The sequence below is a fragment of the Argentina silus genome (assembly GCF_951799395.1).
Source record: "Argentina silus genome assembly, chromosome: Y".
Taxonomy (NCBI): domain Eukaryota; kingdom Metazoa; phylum Chordata; class Actinopteri; order Argentiniformes; family Argentinidae; genus Argentina; species Argentina silus.
In genome coordinates, this window is record NC_139654.1 from 35,122,167 (window position 1) to 35,143,416 (window position 21,250).

A 21,250-nucleotide genomic window follows, 5' to 3' on the forward strand; every position below is an offset into this window, starting at 1 on the left:
ATATTGTTTTTCAAACAGATTGTGCATCTACCTATGACATGGTCAATTTGTTCTAGTAGGTATGGTGCCCAAAATCCGTATTCTTTTGTAATTTTCCTTCTCACTTCCCCCCTCGCTACATGGGCGAGCCCATGAGCGTCATGTATCAACAGTCCTAGCTAGTTAGGAGGTGCTACTATCAAACCCTCATTGTTCCTCCAGAGGCCTGTAGCATCCTAACTCGCTCCTCTGGCAAGCCAAAAGTTCTTATCCAGTGCACTTGCTTCCTCTTGCATCAAGTCTCTGGGAGTAATTGTCTCCTTTAACTCCACTTTGTGTGTCACCAAAAGAACTGCACCTGGTCTGTCTGCTCCAGTTGGCTGGGGGATGCTCAAAAATTGTTCCGTTCCCTCCTGATGTGGTATCTGAAGTTTTCAGGTGATGGGAATTCTCAAGTCTTGGTTCTGCCATCCTGGTAGGTTGGTGATGGGCTGTTACCTTACCACATCTCAGTTGTGCTCCTGAGCGGATTCAGCTAAAAGTGAATCAAAATATGTTTAGCTAAGTTTCGCAAAGTATCCTCCTTCTATGTCTCAAGATGAGCAACATATAGCTTACTTATAAAAGTTAGATTTAACTTTGAAACACTCACTATCGCAAAGTTCTGAATGGCAACACTTGTTACTCCCCAAATGATTCGTCAGAGCTATTGTAGCTAACTATCGTAAACTATTTCAGTGCTGCTAGCAATCGTCGCCTTTTCCAAGTTGGAACTTCGTCGCCACAACAGTGTCCAGTGTGCTATGGATTGTCCAAAAATAAACTACACGTTCCTGGCAATATTGCAACTTCTTCTGAGAGGCTTTGTGTCCTTTTTCATCATCTTGTTCTGCTTGTGGAAGAACTCCACATTGATGTCTCCACAGACAGGCAGTGGCTGGGGGAACTCAAAGTACATATGCTTGTCCCCTCGCCTTGTGTGCACTGTGTTGGACGTATGGATCTTGATTTTTAGTTGATAAACCACAAACTGCGGATCCCAATGCCAGTTCCCTTTCTTGAAGCCCTGAGGAATCGGGTCACTCCTGTTTTTAACGGTACTGTCCCTGCAGGTGCCTCCACTAAGCATGGGGAGCGTCTCAAACACCATTTTGTGAAAAAGCAGAGCGATGGGCTTGTATTCTAGCTGGTTCTTCAGAAAGTAGCTGTAGTAGTAGACATAGCGTCGCTGGCTTGGGATTGTGACTCCCTTCTTGTCTCTTGTCCGCACTTCCCCGTAGAAGTCGAGTGCTTCCTGTACCTCCAGGAACTTCCCTCGGTGGAGGAGATAAGCGCAGATCATGACGCCGGTGCGGCCCTTCCCTGCCTTGCAGTGGATGGCCGCCACATGATGGTCATCCTCACTTAGCCACTGGTCCAGGTCTTCACAGAATGGCTTGATTAGCTCCAGCTGAGGCTGGTTGTGGTCTTCAAAGGGGTACTGTGCAACTCTGCAGTTAAACTTTGCGGTGTCGTAATGTCGCTTGGCGCAAAGATTATATATCTTATAATGATTTTTGTGTTTTGAATCCAGAAACCGTACTACATGTTGTTTCTGTAGACACTCTCAAGTCTTTCTGCAGGAAAGCCCATAGCAATTATATTCGGATAAATATAGGTCAAGTCCAAGTCAAACCCATCTTCCTGGTATCTCCTTTTGTTTCGGCTGACAATTTCCTTTATTATTGCAGCCATATCTGTGACAGGAGTCCTTAAGGTATTGAGCTTAAGAGAGAGTATTGTTGTCTTTGTACGAAACGCTGCCAATATGTTTCTCCCTCGCAATCCCGTTGGTGTCACCACTAGCTAATGCTAGCTAGCTCTCTTTGTGGTTGTCTGGGATCTCAGGGTCAGACGACTGGGTGATGGAGGTCATGATAGGTGTCGTCTTAACTTTATTGGAGTGTATAGCGTCTCTATGTCTTCAAAATATACTTAGTATAAAATCTGTGTAAAAAGTTTTGTTTCTATCTAACTATATGGTTTTTTCTTTGGCTGGTTTGCCTGTTACAGCTGAGAACTCAATCTACAGTTGAAATAAGATAGCAGGTTTAAAAGGACATTCAGTCTCTTCCTTTCTCGGTTGCAGACTTCTCTGTAGTTATAACTTTATTTTTTGGATCCTTCTTTGTCTGCTTAGACACTACCAGTTGACACCCCCTTTCAGATTCTCTGGGCACCCCTAAAACCCCCATTCCGGGCCCCTGTTCGGGTTCACCGGTCCCTGTGATTGCTGTTGCTGTGGCCATTGCATTCGTCCCTGGGATGTATTCATTGGAGTTGGATATCGTCCCTTGTAGGCTTCTCTGCCGCATTCGCGGGCTCTTTTGTAACATTCCCGGACCATATGTCCATTTTTTCCGCAATAGTAACATCGTTTTGCAACTTGCTGGGGTCTTGGATTGTAACCTCCTTGTCTAGTATATCCTTGACCCCCCTTTCTCCATTTCTGAGGTTGTGGGTATGGAGGCTGAGGAGCAACCTGTATTACTGCTGTCGATTGAGGTTGTGTCTGTGGTTGAGGCAGGTTTTGCAGAACCACAGCCTGTGTTTTTATGACAATCGTGATTTTAGTTTCTCCTGTCTCGAGTATTTGTTTATCTTCATCTTCCATGAGGTATCTTCCTTCTGTGTTGAGGATTGGTAGTTGTGGATAGCTTCTGGTGGGCGTAGCCCTTTCCTCATATGGTGGTGGAGCCACAGTTGGGGTTTTGTGTGAGAAAGGAGTATTCGTCTCCTTCACTAATCTCTCAGTTTCCTCTTCCAGGCTCTTATCCACTGCTTTATCTCTTATTCCTTTTACCAATGGGTTGTTCTTTTCAACCATTTGCACTGGAGTAGACGTCTTAGCTGAAGCCGCACCCATAATTGTTGTTCCTTCAACCGTTGACTTAGCTGAAGACACTTTTCCAGTATGCACTTCCTTTGTTTACAGTTCAACTTCTTGGCTGAATGGTTGGTTACTTATTTTGTTGATTCTATATTAATGTCTTTAATCAACACATTCAGTCACCATACCAGTGTGAAACGTTCTTGCTCTGGCTATCTTCCTATCCAGAAGCTTACTTTCTAATCTCAACCCTAGTCTTCAGCATTTTGGCGGCGGGACAATTAAGCACTCCCTTGAGGGGACTCCACTGACCCAAGTAACTCAGGTTTGTGGAGGTGCGCCCGAGACAACTGCTCTAACCACCTCCGTGCCAAAAATAACAAATTAAAATAAAAAAGGTTCAGCAAAGACACCGAGATGCCTTTGTTGCTATGCCTGTCAGCAAGTCAGTTCCACACCCCACAATCATACACCTTTCAGACTCAGACGTCCCTCACAAGGATGTTTGTCCTGTTAATGCTAGCCAAATCAATCCTCCTGTAAATACTAAACAAACCACCAACCACGCTACAATTAGAATATTCAGTTTAAATTGTGATATGATTATATCGCAGTCATGCAAAAGCTTTATATCATTTCACAGGTGATGCACACATAGTATTGTTCAAGTCGAAGCACGCAAAAATTAGAAACAGATTAGATTGCCTGTATTATACATGTTCCATCAATGTCAACATGATTATTCTGTGCACTATAATTCACTACCATTATCTGTTAGTGGAAGTGACCGATCAATGAGAGAGAGAGAGAGAGAACGAGAGGATCGCCTTATCTTAATTAAGCAACTAGCCAAACAATCACTCAATGGTTAATTATATTATTTTCACAATCAATGAATTTATTTATTGATTCATTACAAATCAATCACAAATAATCAATCACTAATTCAATTCAATTAATTAATCCTTGGTCACAATTGACAATTGTCAGTTATCTCCAATGTAGCAGCCAATTAACCAATTTAACCATGTAATCAATTAACCATATAATCAAACAACTGATTGACCAATTAACCAATTACCATATTACCCAATTAACAAATCGACTACTCAATCAAATCAATCAACCAATTAATCAAATCAACATTTAATCAACCAATCAATTAATAATCAAATTAATCAAATCAGTAATCAATCAACCAATCAATTAACCTTTTAACAGATCACCAAATTAACCAACTAATCACCTAACCAATTAACCAAGAATCAATCGATCAATTAATCAGACAATCAAATGGTCAATCAACAAGTCCATATAGCGAACTTCAAACATCAACCAAATAATAGCAGTCTTACTTTGACGTAGGCTATATGAGACGAGCTGTTCTGATGTCTCTCACAAATTGGTCTTTTTACTGCTATCTGGCGCTCTCTCTCTCAGGACCTCTGTCCCTCTCCTGTTTTGCTCGAAACAAAACATTAATTTGATTAGTTCTCTTAAAATAATTAAACATTCAACACAAAACATACAGAAGATACTAGACTAAAATAAGATCAGAGATAAGAAAAATAAACTTCATAAAATGGAACGTTTCAACGCGCACTTGAAATGTTGGGAACAGGCCCATAAAAACACATCGTATATTTCATTGACATGCACCGCCTAGCACCAAGAGCCACGTAAGCATGTCCATATAGGGCGTATAGTATCGGCTATACTTTACAGCATTAAGACCGCACCCAACCGACCAATAAATGTACACTTATTTTTAACGAACAATAAATTTACACTTATTTTCAATGAACAATAAATTTACACTTTTTACAATGAGCATATTCTATAGAGAAAGAACAGAGAGAGATAGAGAGAGAGAATCTCAGAGAGGCACTATATGGTTTATGCTTCGTTTTCTGATCTGAAGCCGCTCAACCTCAAATCAGTCAGACGAACAGAGGCTGTCGAGCGTTTGCGCACTCGAGGTTCCCCGTCCGCTGAGACAAGAGGTCGAATCGCAACAACCAGATCCCCGCATTCACGGAATAGAAATCCCCAATGAGAAAGAGAGAGAGAGAGAAAGAAAGAACAGAGAGGGAAGGTCTTTTAGATGAGATATTTACAGCTTGCACTGTGCACACCCAATCATATTGTTCAATTCAAATTTCTCTCTCTCAAATTTAAGAACAAGGGTAAGATACTAATTTTATTTTATACGTTCTCTGGAAGAAATTAGCTCAAATAGCCCAGAACAGGGGACCCGCCCCTGTCAGGGATCTGTAACTTTTCAAGCAGGTAACTATTCTATTTTTAGAACGAGAGAGCAGCTTTGCGCCTCTGTTCCAGGATGCATCTTCTGTTATCAGGAATTTAACCTGCATATGTACTATTTTTGTTGATTTATCAGGACTTGAACCTGAATGGGGCTTTAACCCAAAACAATGTAGCCTGACTTTAGACGAAATCACTGCACGGCGTCCCCCACAGTATCTATCTAGTCTCTACATCATTTAGTGTCTTCCTAAATTTAAGTGCACGACAACCAGCTGATCAGACCAGTTCACGACAACCAGTTGATCAGACCAGTTCCGTAATGTTAAGTGACGTAACTCCAAATAATTCAAACTAATTACCGAGTTTTTTAGGGTTACATTGAAGGATCGTATCTCCAACAGTTAGGTCAACATAACATTTCACAGACACTTTGTTGTTTGTTTAAATTTAGCAGACATGCAACCACCTTTAATTCATCTATCTGGTTCTTTTAAATTTTGGTCGATAGCCCACAGTCAACTTGACATAATAGCCTGTACTTACTTTTTAGGCACGCACCCAGCTAATGGTCTGGTCTTCTGCACGGCTATCGGTTGGCCAAATCCTGTTCGTGACGCCAATTTGTAGTAAATATACTTAGATGAAGAAAGGAAGCTGCAGAGGTCCGGATGAGTCAGTTTAATCGTCTTTAATTAATCGTAACTTCATCATTACATACCACGGCCAGATGTGGGGGCTCCTGTCCAGTCAATAATGTCCCCCCCTTATCTAGTCCAGCCGTTCAGTCTTTTATACAAAACAGCCTGCTTTGTCTTCCATATTTGGGCATGGAATTCCCAGGTCCACATTACCCTAAACATTTTTAACCTATACGATGGTGATGTTTATAGTTTCCACCAAATAAGGGTATGCCTTTTGGTGCTATTCACAGCCTTAACTAATTAAGACTACCCCCACCACTATCTCTCCTTTACCATCCCCCCAACCTACAGAGGTCAACTGCATGCTGCAACAGTCCAAGGGCCTAACCCACTAGGCCTTCTTCTGGTCAGAGCAAAATATACTACACTTGCTCTTTGAAGGAGGGGTGCGAAGCCATGGTAGTTAGCAGTAGTTGCGACTGAGCATAGCGTTTCACCCATGTCCTTTTCTGTCTCAACAGTCTTCACAGTGTCAGCATCATATTGAGGCTTGGAGAAGTCATATTAAATGTTTGATGGTCGTGGTAGTTATTTTGAGTTCTATGAGACCAATGACGATCTTCTGAATGTATTTGGGGAATACATTGACCGGAAAGCTTATGGACTTGCTTGCTAATGCAAACAATTGTCTAGCGCACAGGTCACTAACAGGCGGACCGCGGTCCGAGTCCGGACCCAGACGCCGTCCTATACGGACCTGGACCTATAGTCAATAAGTTATTTAAGTATTTTAAATGTTTACGGGGCGCTTCTATTTTGACCGGCGCAACTTTTCTAGACTTTACGGTACTGGTTTAGCGGCTCAGGAAATCCACTGACCAATTGCATGCGAGTTAAGCCATCCCACGTGATGCTACTCAGCCAATCAAATCTGTGCATTCCAGGAGATAAACATTGCGACTCTGAATACAGACTGATGAAAGAGGTGAGAAGCGAGTGACAGACGGAAAGACGAGTTAGTGATACAGGGAGAGAAGACAGAGAGACGAGTGAGCCGGAGACGAGAAGTGGACAGCGAAAACAGAGCTTTCATGGTTCTTCAACAAAGACAAGAAAGAGTTCTGTGAAGACGTGTTAGGTGTAACTCCCCTTCAGACCAGTACAAGAGGAGAGGACATCTACCTGGCCATTAAGGAGATGTTAACAAAGTGAGGAATAGAGTCAAAACAAGTGGTTTCAATAACCACAGATGGAGCCCCTGCCATGATAGGGAGAGAGAAAGGAGCTGTAGCAAGAATGAAAGAGGACAATCCTGAGCTCATCTCTTACCACTGTATAATTCATCAATCTGTCCTGTGCTCTACCCTGTCAGATGAGCATGCTGAGGTGATGAACACAATGATGAAAATGATCAATTTTCTCAGGGCATCCTCTTCCTATCAGCATCGCATGCTCAGGGAATTCCTCAGAGAAGTTGATGCAAACGCTGATGATCTTTTGCTGCACAACGTGAGATGGCTCAGCAAAGGCAGGGTGTTGGAGCGCTTTTGGTCCATCAGAAGGGAAGTAGCAGCTTTCTTGGCAGAGCTGAGAAATCAGAAGGCAACAGAGTTTTCTCTCTTTTTAAAAGATGAGAAAAAGATGGATAATGTGGCCTTTTTGGTCACACCTGAATGAACTGAATTTGAAGCTACAGGGCAAGGACAATTCAATTTGTGAACTGATGACAGCTGTCCACTCCTTTCAGAGGAAACTTGAGGGGTTCAAGGAAGACCTGCAGGGAGACTGTGCACACTTCCCAGCAGTGCAGGAACAGGTTCAGGGACAGAGAGATGTGTCTTCTTTTGTTGACTTTGTTGATAAGCTGATTGTAAACTTCCGCAAACGTTTTGACAGCTTCAGCTTCGGACAGCAGCTCACCATGTTCATTCAGAACCCATTTCTCATCACAGATGTCAGTGGGTTCTCAAAGGAAGTCACACAGCACTTCAAGTGGGCAAATGCTGGGCCTCTCCAGATGCAACTGATTGATCTCCAAGCAGATGTGGCCCTGAAAGAGCAGTTTGGAAGAACTGACCCTGCCACTTTCTGGCTCCAACTGGTCTCTGAGACAGCTTTCCCAGGTCTGAGGAAAGTAGCCCTGTACATCTTGACCATGTTTGGCTCCACATACAGCTGCGAGGCAGCTTTCTCCACAATGAACATAATTAAAACTAAATATCGTTCCAAGCTTACCAATGAGCACCTGCACATGTGTATGAGAATGGCCCTGACACCATTCCAGCCCAGATTTAAAATCCTGGCAGGACAAGCTAGAGCTCAATTCTCTCACTGAACAACAGAAAGTGGGGGAGTGGGATATAAGAGGGAAAGAAAGAGAAACTGTAAAACTGTTCAATTGTTAAGATGTGTTGAGATCTATCTGTTGTAAAATTGGTTGAGACTGTTAAGATGTGAAACATTAACAAAGAAAAAGGGAAACTCAAGCTGCTGCTACATTTTATTTTATTTTTCAAAAAATTAAGTACTTTATTTTAAGATGCACAATTTTTAAAAAGCTAGCTTTATTTATTTTCACTATTTTATTTTTAAATGCAGCCCTTCTTTTCCTTAAAGAGAGAAGAAAATAATACATATCTACAGTATTATATATCTGTATAATTAAATGTTAAGTGACAATAAATATTGTCAAAATGTTTTTGAATTGTTCTTTCTTTATTTGAATTTTAGTTGAATACCCCTGGTCTAGCATATAAATGGGAGTGCTCGTGGAGTTTCGCTTTGAAGGTGGGTGGAGCAAGAAGCTAGTACAACCATCAACCAGCGATGGGAGTCTTTTTAAACGTTTATTTGTGAAAGAATAATTAATTATCATTATCATTGTATTTCTATCCCATTACATGTGTCATTGGCCACTGTTATGAAAAAGCCAATCAAATATGTTAGTTTTGCACTCGATAAACAGCCTGGCAAGAAGAGCATCAGCCCTGGCTATTCCACCTTGTCCTCCTGTGTTGTTAAAAAGGTTTCCTTCCTTTGACACCAGTGAGACCATAACATAAGTAAAGCTGTCATAGCCTCTAAACCCAACCTTGGTAAAGTTAGTTTTATATTGGATAATTGGGTTTTCTCTCTTCAATAGCTCTTAAACCCAGCGTGACATGTCTATGAAAATGATATATTCTGAGTCAAGGGAGGATGGAGAAAAATGTACTTGATGGTTACTATGGTTTTGGAGTTAACTTCGATAGCTATAGAAGAGTTATACAAAATGTAAAAACTAGATAAACAAACAAAGTAAATTAAAACATAAAAAGAAAGAAAAAGGTAACTTTAATGTAAATAGATATGCTATTAAATTAAAGGAAAGAGCTGCACACAGCACAGTGCAAAGGAGTTAAAGGTCCTGGCAAGTCAATTACTTGCTTTCTTTGTAATTATGTTGTTTGGGGACTTGTATGCATATTATAAACACAACAAAGGAATGAGAAATGTATTGAATTGCAATTTCTTGATATCAATCTAAACATTTCCCCATTTTCACATACAATCACTGGGCCGAAATCGGGCAGGATCAAAGCAGGGACAAGCTTTCGTCACGATACCCCGCTCATTTGCATGCACCAGAAAGTTGTTTCTGTGCATTATTCTCCGCCAACAGCAGTAGTGAAATAAAACTTCTCAGTCCCTCTTTGTCTGCCTGAGACCCACACTCTTTTCGACCCATTTGTCTAATCTGATTTATAACTATCCATTTGTCTAATCTATATCTATTAATTTGTCTATTCCAATCTATCTCTACCCATCTCTCTCGCCTCATTTCACCTGCTATTCCCTACCTTCAACTAGCTAGTTAGCATGCTGTCACCCCTTGTTTGCGTCGACCCTGGGAACCTTTTTTCACCTCCCGAGAGATGTAGTGAACAAGAGGTGGTTTCCGTCTTTGGAGAGCCAGGGCTAAAGTGGTGACAAAGTAAGAAACCTGCGTGAGCAGCGCCCATTTTGCAAAGTAGAGCTTCAAAAGTTACCAGCCGAATGCTCTTGGTTTGGCTAGCCAGCTTGTGCTCATTGATGGAGCTGTACCCTCCCTCCTTCATCCTCTCCCGACATCAAACTCCATCGTCGGTCAGATGAGCCTGCTTGAACATGTAAGTAGCTACCCAATCCAATTAAAATCTTACTTAGCAAGCTAACGTTAGCTAGCATAGCTGGGCGAGAACGTCTAGCTAACTAGCTTCTCTAGGAGTTAGATTTGTGTTTGATAAACTGATGTATTATACTTAGAATTCCATGCTGTTTCTGTCACCTCTGCACATTGTCTTTATCTATCGTCCACCAGGTCAGGTTGGCCACTTCTTAGATGAGATGGATGTGCTTCTCAGCTTCTTCCCTGAGGACGGCACACCGCTCACACTACTGGACGGCACACCGCTCACACTACAACATCCAGTCGGAGAAGCTTGACCTTCTCTCCTCCTTCGGCCTTACCCTGTCCCACTCTCCTCCGACTCATAAGGCGGGCAATCAGCTCGACCTTGTCTTCACCAGATCCTCCCATACCTCCAACCTTACTGTTACCCCTCTTCCGGTTTCTGATCATCATTTTGTATCCTTCTCCCTTCCTCTCAAATCCTCCCCCTCCCAGTCAGTCTCTACCCACACTGTTTCCTCTCGTCGCACTGTATCCCACCTGCGTACCCTCTCACTCACCGCTCTCTCATCCTCTGTCTACCCTCTGTTGAATCCTTCTCACTTCTATCCACTGATGCAGCCTCCTCCACCCTCCTGTCCACTCTTTCCTCATCCTTCAACTCTCTCTGTCCACAGACCTCAAGGCCGGCACAATCCTCTCCACGCGCTCCTTGACTGTCTGAAACCCTGCAAGCTTGTAGAATAGGGCTCCGGGCCACTGAGAGGAAATGGAGAAAAACTGGCCTCCCTGATGACCTAGACCATTATCTCTCTCTCTTCCTCAACTACACCTCATCTGCATCAGCTGCTAAAGCTTCTTACTGCCATTCCAAAATCCAATCCTCTGCCTCTGACCCAAGGAAACTGTTCTCCACATTTTCCTCACTTCCTTTATCTCTTTCCCCTCTTCTGACTCACAGGTGGCAACACGTGTCTCTGCGTGTACCAACAGGTTCACACCTGTTTTGGAGGTCTGAAGAATTTTGGATGAGCTGTTCTGGCTTGGATTGAACTGGACGGAACAATGGGAGAATGTGCTCCCATTTTCATTGGGTGTTACATTCCAATAACCCTCCCCCCACATGCCCATAGAATGGTTGATTGTTGCTATATGATGTGTATCGTCTTTGAAGACCAGGTAGGACTATTTTGTATAACTGTTGCCTTTGCTAGCTTGCAACATGGAAGAAAATCTGATGGAAAAACTGAATTCAGTTTTTTTGGAGCTCCGCCCAAGCAAGGTATTTGATTGTGTGTCTGCAAAGGACTTTCCCATGCCATCTGAACTAGGAAAGCCTGGTCTCAATAAGGTTAGGGGAAGAGTAAATCTGTTCCGGCATACATTGAAGTGGGACGTCATTCTTTGTTGGAATCCTGTTTATTTATTTTCATACTTTGTCCTCCAGCAGATTAATTGATTTGTGGAAACTACAAGCAATGGATTGTCACACGGAAGCAGCCTCTGAGCGAATTCTTTGGGAACCATACACCTGCAGTTGCCAGGTTAGTTCCTTTGGTGTTTGCCATGAATGGTGCTATTTGCTGGCACACACATCGACCCAAACTCTTCATTAACTCGCATGTCTACAGAGCCATTCTATCCTTCAGCTCAAATACAGTTGCAGTTCTTCTAGCATAGGTTATTTTAGCCCTGATATGGCGAGTCTCCATATAACCTCCCAAACAGGCACAGATGCTTTCCAAACGAAAAAAGAACCTTGCACATACACAGATTTGTGTTTAGCCAAGTTGAGAGACTGCATTGTCTCTTTAAAAGCATATCTCTCGAGGGCAACATCCAGGGATCTCTGTTGTGAGTAGCAGCATCAATTGTGCGTAATGTTATGCAACCCACTTTGTTTTTTAACATTCTCTCTATCCTCTTGGGACTGTGTAAACTACATTTTTAAAATTTAGATCACAGTCTGGTTCAATGGGTAGGTTTCATCATCCCAGCCCATTGACTTTGTCATTAGCCTAGGACTGCATCAGGGCTCAACATTGATATTGTTTTGTTGTGACATACTCCTTCCCAAGCCATAATGCATGATTTAACAGTGCATTCTCTCTCTCCCTCATTATTTGCACTGAGTAATGAGTAGGACTGTGTCTTGATCCACACGGCATATGCCGTAACATTTGTCTATATCCCTTAATTAAATAAATCCTACTAAAAAGAAACCTTAAATGTCTTTTGAGGCCAGACCAGCAACATTATTTTTTATTTTAGATGGTACCCTAATGGTTCATTTCTAGTTCATCATTATACATCTTCTTCTTGATCTCTTTCCTCAGGAAAACAGGTTAGGACAAAGCTCTCCCAAGCATTTAGCCACTGGTTCAATGTTCCTGAGGACAAACTTTAGGTAAGGTAAGATCTGGCCATTTCAATGAGGCCCCGCCTTCACCATTCCAGTGGTCTGACAGGTCAGACCAATGGACAGTGGAAATTATATCCTGTTAATTCTAGACGGACTGTTTGGTAATTACTGGGGGAGGGGTCCAACTCGAGGTGTCATGAAAAAAGAAATTGCACCCCCCTCCCCAACACTAAAAGTCTCCCCTTGTGCTGAACATTTTTTTCATTCCCCTCCCCCTATGATTATGACCACAGTAACAGTGACAAAGTAGGCCTACCTCATTATGATCAGGGGCACAACACAGAGATGCTGTCTGATAATGTGAATGGCTTGGTCCAATATAGGTTGCCGTGCAGTGGTGGCTATCATCAGCTACTATTGATATACAGTGCCCTGCGTAAGTAATGGGATAGTGAAGCATTTTTTCTTCTTTTGGCTTTACACTCCAAAAGTTTGGATTTGAAATCAATTACTATGAGGTTAAAGTAGAGATTCTCAGTTTTTATTTGATGGTATTCGTGTACAGATCAGTTTCACCATTCAGAAATTACGTTTGTTGCGAATCAAAGTTTGCATGTCTTTATAACATGTAAATACATTGTCGATTTGTTGTTATTTAAAATAAATAGACCAGCTGATGTAGAAATGTACTACAAATAAAATATATCAACTAGGCGCACACATATCTGATCATATTCTCTCTCAATTGTCACTTGTAAGTACTTATTGATAATGAATGAAATATCTACCAGGTCAGTTTTTGATTTGTGGAGGGACAATGTGTATAAATAGAAGATCCATGCAATTCTGTCCATTCTGCGATGATGGATCGCTAGCAAAGAGGCATTGTTCAGTTTGGGATAAGCCGAGACGGCTACAATCAACTTCTCTGTGTCCTCTATTTTTGTCAAGTAGTAACTTGGGTGGGTGGAAGCAATATTTCTTGAACAAATGACTAGTCTGAAGTCTGAGAAGTTTGCTTCGCTCGCACACGATCCCATCATGCACTGCACATTGGCTCGCGTGCCTTCCATAGAAAATGAATGGAGACAATCTGAAATCAGATCTGGTGGATTTGCCCTGTGAGACCCATTTACCCTAATTTCTTCTTCAGCAACACAATAGTTTCCAGGTTTGCAATGAGATGAAATAAAGAGATCTGAAGGTTGATGTCTTTTGGAGAGGGTACTTTATTCAATGTTACAAATAAATTATCTTTCAGGCGAGCAGGTTCTGTTTCTCTCTCTGGTAGGCTCATCTCCCAGGTGAGGGGCACATAGAATACTTGGAAATACTTGGACAATTCTAACACCAGACACTGGGTATCTTCTCTGGTGATGCTCTGCCATGCCTGTACTGCTGCCATCTTCAGTTGTTTGTTTTGAAACATTTTGCCTTAAGTCTCCTCTTCATCAAATTAAATGTATGTTCAATATGATAACATTTGGAGCCAAAATAAAAAAACTACAGTCCCCATTACTTTCGCAGGGCAATGTACACTCACCGGCCACTTTATTAGGTACACCTGTTCAACTGCTTGTTAACGCAAATATCTAATCAGCCAATCACATGGCAGCAACTCAATGCATGTAGGCATGCAGACATGGTCAAGACGACCTGATGAAGTTCAAACCGAGCATCAGAATGGGGAAGAAAGGTGATTTAAGTGACTTTGAACGTGGCATGGTTGTTGGTGCCAGACGGGCTGGTCTGAGTATTTCAGAAACTGCTGATCTACTGGGGTTTTCACGCACAACCATCTCTAGGGTTTACAGATAATGGTCCGAAAAAGAGAAAATATCCAGTGAGCGCCAGTTCTCTGGGCAAAAGTGCCTTGTTGATGCCAGAGGTCAGAGGAGAATGGCCAGACTGGTTCGAGATGATAGAAAGGCAACAGTAACTCAAATAACCACTCGTTACAACCAAGGTATGCAGAAGACCATCTCTGAACGCACAACACGTCGAACCTTGAAGCAGATGGGCTACAGCAGCAGAAGACCACACCGGGTGCCACTCCTGTCAGCTAAGAATTTGGCGTAAACAACATGAAAGCATGGATCCATCCTGCCTTGTATCAGCGGTTCAGGCTGGTGGTGGTGGTGTAATGGTGTGGGGGATATTTTCTTGCCACACTTTGGGCCCCTTAGTACCAATTGAGCATTGTTTAAACGCCACAGCCTACCTGAGTATTGTTGCTGACGATGTCCATCCTTTGACCACAGTGTACCCATCTTCTGATGGCTACTTCCAGCAGGATAACATGCCATGTCACAAAGCTCAAATCATCTCAAACTGGTTTCTTGAACATGACAATAAGTTCACTGTACTCCAATGGCCTCCACAGTCACCAGATCTCAATCCAATAGAGCACCTTTGGGATGTGGTGAAACGGGAGATTCGCATCATGGATGTGCAGCCGACAAATCTGCAGCAACTGCGTGATGCTATCATGTCAATATGGACCAAAATCTCTGAGGAATGTTTCCAGCACCTTGTTGAATCTATGCCACAAAGAATTAAGGCAGTTCTGAAGGCAAAAGAGGGTCAAACCCGGTACTAGCAAGGTGTACCTAATAAAGTGGCCGGTGAGTGTATATAAAACGTTTTTATACAAGTGATAGATGTATGTGGTTATTATGGATGTAACAATAATTTGGAAACGGAAAGCTCACCCCTCCCTAAAGCTCCTTGTAGAGAGACTGAGTGAGAGACTGAGTGAGAGAAAGAGAGACTGAGAGAGACTGACTGGGAGAAAGAGAGACTGAGTGAGATGAGTGAGAGAAAGAGAGACTGAGTGAGAGAAAGAGAGACTGAGAGAGACCGAGTGAGACTGAATGAGAGAAAGAGAGACTGAGAAAGAGACAGAGAGACTGAGTTAAACTGAGAGAGACGGAGTGAGAGAAAGAGAGACTGAAAGAGACCGAGTGAGACTGAGAGAGACTGAGTGAGAGAAAGAGAGACTGACTGAGAGAAAGAGGGACTGAGTGAGAGAAAGAGAAACTGTGAGAGACAGAGAGACTGGGTAAGACTGAGAGATAAAGAGAGACTGAGTGAGAGACTCTGACTCTCTCTCTCTCTCTTTCTCTCTCTCTCATTCTCTCTGTCTCTCTCTGTCTTTCGCTCTCTCCATCTGTCTCTCTATCTCTTCGTCTCTCTCTATCTCTCTGTCTTTAACTCTCTCTGTCTCTCTCTCTTTCTCTCACTCTCTCTCTGACCCTCTCTCTCTCTCTCTCTGTCTTTCACTCTCTCTCTTTCTCTCACTCTCTATCTTGTGGTGGAATTCCAAGTTAAAAAATACATTTAAATAAAATGCCAAAGACTAGAGCTGATGGTTTATCCAGAGACTTTTATTTACAAGTCATAAAAGTCGTTCACATTTGCAAAGGAGACCACATTGTTCTTTCAGTCAAGCGCTTTATAGTTTCAAATAGGTTACCTCCCTCCTATGCAAATCATTCATACTTCCCAGCTGCATCCACCAATAACATTCAATTCCTACATCTCGTCACGGCTTGGTTTCCCCTCCCATTTCTAAAGACAGTTCTCGCGTTACTTCATATTGGTGATGAGATTATTGGGTTTATTACTGTGATTCTGGTGCCTGGCACGGTTGACCTTATCTTCACCTACCAATCGCAGTGTTTATTAGGGTTTTAATAAATCTTCACACCCTCTCTTCCCTTATCCTGTTTTTCTCACGGAATAAGTGTATCTTGTTTCCATATTCTGCTCTCCGCTTGTTTGTCCTGTCCACTTGGAATGTTCACAACTGGTCAAATTTATATCTGCTTCTCGTTTCTGTTTACCATATCCTGCTTTCCTATGCCCTGGTTATCTGTTTTCTCCAACCTTTGCTCCCTCCTCGTAACCTTTAACACATCTCCACTACTCTCCCCTCACAAATCAACCACTGGCCATCCTGGTTTTAATTCTCTCTCTTCCTTTCCTTTGTGGAATTAGGAACCTTTATTTTCTATAAAAATTTAGCATAATCTCTCTCTCGCTCTCTGTTTCACTCTCTCTCTCTCTGTCTCTCTCTCGCTCTCTCTGTCTCTCGCTCTGTCTCGCTCTCTCTTTCTCTCCCGCTCTGTCTCTCTCTCATTCTCTCTCTCCTGCTCTCTGTGTCCCTCTGTCTCTCTCTCTCTCTCTGACTCTCTCGCTCTCTCTCTCTCTGTCTTTCACTCTCTCTCTCTGACCCTCTCTGTCTGTCTCTCTCTCTCTCACTCTCTGTGTCTCTCACTCTCTCTCTGACCGTCTCTCTGTCACTCTCTCTGTCTCTCGCTCTCTCTGTCTCTCTCTCTCTCTCTCTGTGTCTTTCACTCTCTCTCTTTCTGTCACTCTCTCTCTGACCCTCTCTGTCTCTCGGCCTATTGGTAACGTGGGTATTTGTAGTCTTCCATCTCAAATTGTAGGCATAGGCATATTAGAGAATATAGTATACACTTTGTGACAAAAAGTGATGACGTCACATAAATTTAATCATCGAAAATAATACTTGAAAATTATAAGTCCCGCCCCCTTTGGGGGCGGTTGTGGTGTGCTGTTGTTTATTGCCCCCTGAGACGTGGGTGAGAGGCTAAGGTGTTCTGGTGTTTGTCGGAACTTTTATGAGGATGTGGTCACCCCCGTAGGCTATAGAACCGTGAGAATGGATTGTATGGATTAGGGGGGTCCCAGGGGCCCTGAACTGTCTGAAGAACCACCGGGGTTCAGCTAAAGTTTGTCCCTGATAAGGGCTGTGTGATGTGTGGTGATGACTTTATGCTGCATACAGGCATCTATGTCAAAATTGCATATGAGGCTTAAAATAAAAGTTCAATACTGAGGGTTAAAATGTGCAATTAAAAAAAAAAGGCAATTAAAAAATTGTTAGGCTGCTACTCTAGTGGTAGTAATGTGTTCAATGATGAAGGGTTAGGGTTAATAAAATGGGGGATTAAAAAAAGGTTCAATTTTTAAAAATGTTTAGTTTCAAACGTGGGTCTGACCCGTGTCGCGGACGTGTCACTGATAAGATCACATGTTTCCCGGGCAAAAAGGTGTATATATATGACCCTGTGTGAGATCTGTAGTAGTTGTGGCTATATGACAGTGTCTAAAATGGCGTCTACAAGGATGGTGTGGGAATTGGACGATGGTCGTGTAGTGCGTGTAGAGTTTGCATCTGTAGGTGCATTCCCCTATGTGGACATATGCACTTTCGAAAAAGAATCTGAGAATCTTCTGAGAATCTATTCATCAGAATTCGAAAGATTGAAGGGTCACATCCTGGAATTCATCCGCTACATGCATTCTGTGCACGACAACCAAAATGTGACCCTGAAGGGTATGAAACCCTCTATCCAGATGAACGTGGATCCCCGAGTACCGAGCCGTTCCCTGCAGGAAGCTTTTCTTGTTGACTGTTCAAGATCTCACATATGGCTGTTGGTGCGATTCCAGACAGAGTCTTCTGAAAGACCAAAGACGGTGATGGAGAAAGAGCGCTACTGTCCTATTAAACTGGCATTCAGAGTGGCAGACTTCTCAAAGTTGACAAATCTCTTGAAAGCTATCACCGAGTTTTTCAATCAGGAAAGTCAGACACTGAGACTCATCCAGCTGGCAAAACGTCTGAACACGTGCTCTGGTAAACGGATCTCAGGCCCTTCCAGGCGTTTAACCCCTAGATCTCTGTCTGACTCTGAGCCATCCAAACGCAATCTTTTTCCAATCTTTTCAATGCTTGAAACAGACGGTGTTGAATCATAGTAAATCAGGCTAGACACCTCTACTACCAAGGCCTACTAGACACAAGCCCTTCCCCGCCCCCTCACCTTCAATCTATATAAGAAGTTTGGAAAAACGAGTTTGTGCGACATTACTTATTACTTCAACATGGCTGATTTTTTCACAGTCAACGATTTGCCTTCCTCAAGTGAAGACGAAGGCTACTCTACAGTTGGGGAATGTAAACCCCTAGAATCTCAAGATGAAGAGTCTAAGCTTCTCAGCTATCTTCCGAGCCTTTCTCAGGAATCTGGCGGCTACGATGATTTGTATAAACCGGTTCTTGAAGACTACCGGAATGCCCAGACGGACGACCTCACACGGTGGAAAGCCCTAGAGCATCAGAGCGATTCCGAGGAGCCTATTAGCCCTGTCACCTACTCACCCGTCTCGCCCGACAGCGACGTGTCAAATACTCTGTTCGAGCCTCTTGAATTCACCGTCAGAAGATATAGGCTGTATACCGGCAAGCCAACATTCGACAAAGCACCCGGTCTGTACACCCCTGGGGGCCAGACTTCAGCCACGGGGGCAGCAAAATCTGAAGTCTGGCCCCCAGGGGTGTACAGACCGGTCAGCCATGTTGAAGTAATAAGTAATGTCGCACAAACTCGTTTTTCCAAACTTCTTATATAGATTGAAGGTGAGGGGGCGGGGAAGGGCTTGTGTCTAGTAGGCCTTGGTAGTAGAGGTGTCTAGCCTGATTTACTATGATTCAACACCGTCTGTTTCAAGCATTGAAAAGATTGGAAAAAGATTGCGTTTGGATGGCTCAGAGTCAGACAGAGATCTAGGGGTTAAACGCCTGGAAGGGCCTGAGATCCGTTTACCAGAGCACGTGTTCAGACGTTTTGCCAGCTGGATGAGTCTCAGTGTCTGACTTTCCTGATTGAAAAACTCGGTGATAGCTTTCAAGAGATTTGTCAACTTTGAGAAGTCTGCCACTCTGAATGCCAGTTTAATAGGACAGTAGCGCTCTTTCTCCATCACCGTCTTTGGTCTTTCAGAAGACTCTGTCTGGAATCGCACCAACAGCCATATGTGAGATCTTGAACAGTCAACAAGAAAAGCTTCCTGCAGGGAACGGCTCGGTACTCGGGGATCCACGTTCATCTGGATAGAGGGTTTCATACCCTTCAGGGTCACATTTTGGTTGTCGTGCACAGAATGCATGTAGCGGATGAATTCCAGGATGTGACCCTTCAATCTTTCGAATTCTGATGAATAGATTCTCAGAAGATTCTCAGATTCTTTTTCGAAAGTGCATATGTCCACATAGGGGAATGCACCTACAGATGCAAACTCTACACGCACTACACGACCATCGTCCAATTCCCACACCATCCTTGTAGACGCCATTTTAGACACTGTCATATAGCCACAACTACTACAGATCTCACACAGGGTCATATATATACACCTTTTTGCCCGGGAAACACGTGATCTTATCAGTGACACGTCCGCGACACGGGTCAGACCCACGTTTGAAACTAAACATTTTTAAAAATTGAACCTTTTTTTAATCCCCCATTTTATTAACCCTAACCCTTCATCATTGAACACATTACTACCACTAGAGTAGCAGCCTAACAATTTTTTAATTGCCTTTTTTTTTAATTGCACATTTTAACCCTCAGTATTGAACTTTTATTTTAAGCCTCATATGCAATTTTGACATAGATGCCTGTATGCAGCATAAAGTCATCACCACACATCACACAGCCCTTATCAGGGACAAACTTTAGCTGAACCCCGGTGGTTCTTCAGACAGTTCAGGGCCCCTGGGACCCCCCTAATCCATACAATCCATTCTCACGGTTCTATAGCCTACGGGGGTGACCACATCCTCATAAAAATGTCAAGTTCCGACAAACACCAGAACACCTTAGCCTCTCACCCACGTCTCAGGGGGCAATAAACAACAGCACACCACAACCGCCCCCAAAGGGGGCGGGACTTATAATTTTCAAGTATTATTTTCGATGATTAAATTTATGTGACGTCATCACTTTTTGTCACAAAGTGTATACTATATTCTCTCATATTTATTGTACATTACACATCATTGAGAACGCCGAAGTGAGCAGCATCGTTTCTCTCTAATGACTCGTGAGTTTGCCAGTCTCCAGGTTTGTGTAAGCCTATATTCTATGACAGGTTAATTAATTGTTTCTCCATCCATTAGGTGGAAATACGCTTTTATTTATGCAGTACGTCATGTCTTCAAATAAGTCCATAGTATTTACATACCTGTTGACACAATTACAGTGAAATGCTAATCAAGGATTGACAGAACTGAGGGATGCTGCCATGAGCAAACATCATGAGATGAGATCAACAACTTCAATTGTGGCAAGTGATATTAAGATATTAACAAGGTTTATTTGGCAATTTACAATTCGGTGATATTTGGACCACGTTTTCTGTGGGATGGTCATTTACTTTGGATGATGATATCAAGTGGACACATCGTGGCTGAAGGTAAGGCTTTTTTAAGTATACTTTACCGTCCTCTCACGATCGATATGCTTTGGATCAAACAGTTAATTAATTTCAAATCATGACCATTTGCAGTACTCAGGTTTCTCATATAACTCCTATACTCTTTCTGTCCTTCTCTCTCTCTGTCTTTCTCCCTGTTTCTCTGTCTCTGAATCTGTCTCTCTCTCTTGCTGTCTCGCTGTCTCTCTGTATCTCTTTCTGTCTCTCTCCTTTGCTCTCTCTGTCTCTCTGTTTCTCGCTCTCTCTCTGTCTCTCTTGCTCTCTCTCTCTCTGTCTCTCGCTCTGTCGCTCTCTCTCTCTCTGTCTGACTTTCTGTCTCCCTCTGTCTCTCTGTCTCTCGCTCTCTCTCTGTCTCACTCTCTTTCGCTCTCTGTCTCTCTGACTCTCTCTGTCTCTCTCTGACACTCTCTCTCTCTCTCTGTCTCTCTCTCTCTGACTCTCTCTCTGTCTCACTATCTCTCTCCTGCTTTCTGTTTCTTACTCTCTCTTGCTCTCTCTCTCTCTCTGTCTCTCGCTCTGTCGCTCTCTCTCTCTCTGTATGACTTTCTATCTCTCTCTCCCTCTCTCTGTCTCTCACTCTGTCGCTCTCTCTCTCTCTCTCTCTGTATGACTTTCTGTCTCTCTCTCTCTCTCACTCTCTCTGTCTCTCTTTCTGTCTCTCTCTCTCTGTC

The 21,250-nt window shown here is 42.9% G+C and overlaps 1 pseudogene across 1 annotated transcript; it reads right to left on the reverse strand.

Moving 5' to 3' along the window:
• Positions 1 to 802: 802 nt before the first annotated feature.
• LOC310824088 (phosphatidylinositol 3,4,5-trisphosphate 3-phosphatase and dual-specificity protein phosphatase PTEN-like) lies at positions 803 to 1,747 on the reverse strand (annotated as a pseudogene). The gene has a single exon. The product of its transcript is annotated as a phosphatidylinositol 3,4,5-trisphosphate 3-phosphatase and dual-specificity protein phosphatase PTEN-like (transcript).
• Positions 1,748 to 21,250: the final 19,503 nt, after the last annotated feature.